The sequence below is a fragment of the Bubalus kerabau genome, chromosome 4, assembly GCF_029407905.1.
Source record: "Bubalus kerabau isolate K-KA32 ecotype Philippines breed swamp buffalo chromosome 4, PCC_UOA_SB_1v2, whole genome shotgun sequence".
Lineage (NCBI taxonomy): Eukaryota > Metazoa > Chordata > Mammalia > Artiodactyla > Bovidae > Bubalus > Bubalus kerabau.
In genome coordinates this window covers 157,378,577-157,383,738 of record NC_073627.1, presented here as the reverse complement: position 1 = coordinate 157,383,738, position 5,162 = coordinate 157,378,577, and the positions used below count along the sequence as shown (strand labels likewise).

The 5,162-nt window shown below is 40.8% G+C and overlaps 1 long non-coding RNA gene across 1 annotated transcript; it reads left to right on the top strand.

The window, feature by feature from the left end:
• The first annotated feature begins 857 nt into the window (after positions 1-857).
• LOC129650540 (uncharacterized) lies at positions 858-3,612 on the top strand. The gene is made up of 3 exons (XR_008713811.1): positions 858-1,102; positions 1,938-2,329; positions 3,389-3,612. It is a non-coding gene; the product is annotated as an uncharacterized LOC129650540 (long non-coding RNA).
• Positions 3,613-5,162: the final 1,550 nt, after the last annotated feature.

Below are 5,162 nucleotides of genomic sequence, written 5' to 3'. Positions count from 1 at the left end.
ACTCTTTTCGACCCCATGGACTGCAGCACACCAGGCTTCCCTGTCCATCACCAACTCCCGGAACTTGCTCAAACTAGTTTCCATCGAGTCGATGATGCCATCCAACCATCTCATTCTCTGTCATCCCCTTCTCCTCCTGCCTTCAATCATTCCCAGCATCAGGGTCTTTTCCAATAAGTCAGTTATTGGAATCAGGTGGCCAAAGTATTGGAGCTTCAACTTCAACATCTGTCCTTCCAATGAATATTCAGGACTGATTTCCTTTAGGATTAATTGGTTGGATCTCCTTGCAGTCCAAGGGACTCTCAAGAGTCTTCTCCAACACCGCAGTTCAAAAGTATCAATTCTTCAGCACTCAGTTTTGTTTATGGTTCAACTCTCACACCCATACGTGACTACTGGAAAAACCATAGCTTTGACTAGACGAACTTTTGTTGGCAAAGCAATGTCTCTGCTTTTTAATATGCTGTCTGCTAAGTCACTTCAGTTGTGTCCGACTCTGTGCGACCCCATAGACGGCAGCCTACCAGGCTCCTCCCTCTGTCCATGAGATTTTCCAGGCAAGAGTACTGGAGTGGGTTTCCATTGCCTTCTCCAATATGCTGTCTAGGTGGGTTATAGCTTTTCTTCCAAGGAGCAGGCGTCTTTTAATTTCATGGCTGCAATCACCATCTGTAGTGATTTTGGAGCCCAAGAAAAGAAAGTCTCTCACTGTTTCCATTGTTTCCCTATCTGTTTGCCATGAAGTGATGGGACCAGATGCCATATCTTAGTTTTCTGAATGCTGAATTTTAAGCCAGCCTTTCCACTCTCTTCTTTCACTTTGGTCAAGAGGCTCTTTAATTCTTCTCCGCTTTCTCCCATAAGGGTGCTGTTATCTGCATATCTGAGGTTATTGGTGTTTCTCCTGGCAATCTTGATCCCAGCTTGTGCTTTATCCAGCCCAGCATTTCTCATGATTTACTCTGCATAGAAGTTAAATAAGCAGGGTGACAATATACAGCGTTGACGTACTCCTTTCCCAATTTGGAACCAGTCTGTTGTTCCATGTCCAGTACTAACTGTTGTTTCCTGACCTGCATACAGATTTCTCAGGAGGCAGGTAAGGTGGTCTGGTATTCCTATCTCTTTAAGAATTTTCCACAGTTTGTTGTCAGCCACACACTCACAATATTAGTGATAACAAAATAACCCTAATATTAGGGTTATTTTAATGCTTCTTTTGATGTTTTTTTGTAGCTTCAGAAAATTTCACATTAATTCTTTCCAGGAATTTTGTTGAAATTTACAGATGCCTCTTCCCCTCAGAACAGCAGGTTTTGCAGGATCTAGGCTATCAATCAATTCCTAAGTATCTTTTCTGACCCTACAATTAAAGGGAATTAAACTTTAGTGATATATTGTGTGGCTGAGTCCCTGTAATACATGTGGACTTTTCTCTCCCTTCCTCTCTCCCTCTCCCTGTTACATATTTTCATTTCTGTAAGTTGTCGTCTTTCCAGTACATGAATAGCTCCCCACTTTTTAACTGCTGACTGTGTCGTGTCATACTGTCAAAGAGGACAATATGAAAAGTTAATAAAAAGACTATATTGTTGTTGTTCAGTGGCCCAGTCATGTCCAATTCTTTGTGACCCCATGGACTGCAGCATGCCAGGCCTCCCTGTCCCTCACTATCTCCCGAAGTTTGCCCAAGTTCATGTTCATTGCATTGGTGATGCCATTCACCCATCTCATCTGAAATGAAAATCAAGTGAAATCAAATGAAAAATACTATACAGGGAAGAAATCTGAGAAGACTCCACCTCAGTCAGGAGATAAGGTCATTACTAGTGATAAGCCTGATAAGCCGTGCTGATAGTATGTACTACTAGTATGTGGAGAGAATGGCACTTTACCTTGTTGTCTTCCTTCCCAAATCCCATAATCTCTATCAGATCATGAGGAAACATGACGCAAATCCCGAACGTGGGCCATTCTACAAAAAGGTGAACAACACTCCTCAAAACTGGCAAGGTCATCAAGAACAAGGAAGGTCTGAGAAACTGCCATAGCCAAGTGAAAGTCATTCAGTTGTGTCTGATTCTTTGTGACCCCATGAACTATACAGTCCATGGAATTCTCCAGGGCAGAATACTGGAGTGGGTAGGCTTTCCCTTCTCCAGGGGATCTCCCAACCCAGGGATCGATCCCAGGTCTCCTGCATTGCAGGCTGATTCTTTACCAGCTGAACCACAAGGGAAGCCCATAACCAAGAGGAGCCTACAGAGACATGACAACGAAATAGAACTTGATATCTTAGAATACTAGGACAGAAAAACCATATTCGGTAAAAACTAAGGAAATCTGAATAAAGTATGGACTTCGGTCAATAATAATGTGTCAACATTCATTTATTAATTATTGTAGATGTGCCATACTAATACAAAATGTTAATAGAAGAAACTGGGTTGTGAAGTATGTGCAAGCTGTATTATTGTTGCGATTTTTCTGTAAATCTAAAACTGTTCTAAAATTTTTAAATTTCCTCTAAAAAAATCATTAAAACAGTAATCACGGGGACTTGCTGGTGGTCCAGTGGTTAAGAACCTGCCTTGCAGTGCAGGGGACATGGGTTCAATCTGTGGTCCAGGAAGAGACCACATGCTATCTACAGACATCTGCTGGATCTAACTGTGTTTTAGTGTTGTTCTAGTCTTTTATTTCCTGGCTTTTCTTTTGCCTAGTTGTTTTATTATTGAAAGTGGGACATGATGTTTTCAACTTTTGTTGTTGAATTATGTGTTTCTCCTTTCAGTTTTAAGTCTGGTTTCGTTTCACTGTATTATAGACCTCTATTGTTAAGTGAATATGTTTGTATAATCATTTTTCCTATTGGATTGTCCTATTTATTTCCTTAAATACCTCTATAAAGTGTCCTTTGTTTCCAGTAACAGTTTTTGTCTTAAAGTCTATGTTGACTCAAACCAGTATAACCACTTGACTCTCTTGGTCACTATTTACATTCTGTATCTTTTCTCATCTTTTAACTTTCTAAAGAGACTCTCTTGTATACAGCTTATAATTGGATCATGTTTTTGGGAAAATCCACTCTGTCAATCTCTCTCTTTTGATTGGAATGCCTAATTCATTAGCATTTGTTGTAATGATTTCTGAAGTAGGATTTACATCTACTAATTGATATTTATTTTCCATGTCTTTTTCATTTCTCTATTCCTCTATTATCAGCTTCTTTTGTATTAAGTAGATGTTTTCTAGTGTGTTCTGTTTCAATTCTCTAGTCATTTTGTTTACGATATTAAAAAAAATTTTTTTTGTTAATGTTTCTCTGGGTAGTAAAATTAGCATCTTAATTTAAAACAATCTAACATTTTGTTTTACCTTGCAGGATCTTAGTTCCCCAACCTGTGCCCTCGGCAATGAAAGTGTGGAGTCCTAACCATTGGACAGCCAGGGAATTCCCAACAATCAATAATTTTAATTAATACTAACTTTCAGTCGCGTGGAAAAACTTTGTTCCTATATAAGCTCTGTTCCTTCCCCTCTCCTTTATGTTGTTATTATTATACAAATCAATCTTTATACATAGTGTGACCATCAATACAGATTTATAATTATTGTGTTACACACTTGTCTTTTAAATCAAATAGGAAAAATATAATTACACGGAGCATATATATTTATGTTGTCATTTCCACACTTACTTATGTAGTTATCTTTACTGGTGCCATGTCAATTCAAGTTACTCTCAAGAGTCCTTTTATTTCAGCCCAAATAACTCCTTTTAGAATTTGTTGTGGGGCAGATCTTAATTCCTCCTTCATTTGTGAAGTATAGTTATGCCAGATGTAGAATTCTTGGTTGACAGTTTCTATTTTCAGCACTTTCAGTGTCATCCCACTACCTTCTGGCCGTCCTGGTTTCTAGGGAGAAATTAGCACTTAATCCCATGGACAGAGGAGTCTGGCGGGCTACAGTCCATAGGGTTGCATAGAGTTGGGCACGACTGAATCGACAGCGTGAACGCACATGAGGATCTCTTGTAAGTAGTGAGCCACTCCTCTCCCTCTGCTTTCTTAGAGTCTCTTTTTCTTTGGCTTTCAGAATTTAACAGTGATCTCTTTCTCAGGAAATGGAAAGTCTCTTTTAGTCATAGGGAGCTTCGTGGGAGCTTAGGCTATTCTGTGTACTCACTTTCTGAGACAACTTTCGAGCCCCTTGGCTTGGATAGGGTTGGGGGAAACACATGAGAAACAGAGTATGAACTCTTGACTAGTTACTCAAAATGCGGTTTGCAAGCCAGCAGCACTGTCTACCCCTGGGAGCTTGCTGCGATGTAGATGCCCAGCAGCACCCTAGACCTACTGAATCAGACTCTGTATTTTTAGTAAGGTCTCAAGATGACTCAGTGGTAAAGAATCTGCCTGACAATGCAAGAGTTGCATGTTCAATCCCTAAGTCATGAAAATCCCCTAGAGAAGGAAATGGCAACCCACTTTAGTATTCTTGCCTGGAAAATCCCATGGACAGAGGAAGCTGGAGGGCTGCAGTCCATGGGGTCGCAAAGTCAGACATGACTGAGAAACTGAGCAAGATGACTCAAGTGCACTCGATAAATTCCTTTTTGTGAAGAAGAGAAATGCCTACTCCAGTGCCTGCAGTTCCCTCAGCTGAACGAGGTGGCTGCTCTCATACACGACCTTTTGAGGGTTAAACACATAGCAGCGAATGCTTTAAGATACTACTGGCAATCTTCCAGTTCCCCTCCATAGCTGCTTATCTCAGAAAATTCAGTATTTTCTCAAGTACTAAAGTGAATCAGTGGCTCTCTACCACTTTTTAATTTATTTATTTTTGGCTGTACTGGGTTTTGTTGCTGTGCACAGGTTTTCAGTGAACATGGGCTCTAGAGCTCTTGGGCTTCAGTAGTTGTGGCACAGGGGCTCAGCTGCCCCAAGGCACGTGGAATCTTCCCAAACCAGGGATCAAACCCGTGTCCCCTGCATTGGCAGGGACATTCTTAGGCAGATTCTTAACACTGGACCAACAGGGAAGTCCTTTCCATCACTCTTAGCATCATCAAGCAGTAAGTCAGTAAAGCTCTATGAGTGCCCATGGTGTGCTCTTCTAGGGAGAGGGCCATGGACCAAGGTTGCAACTTA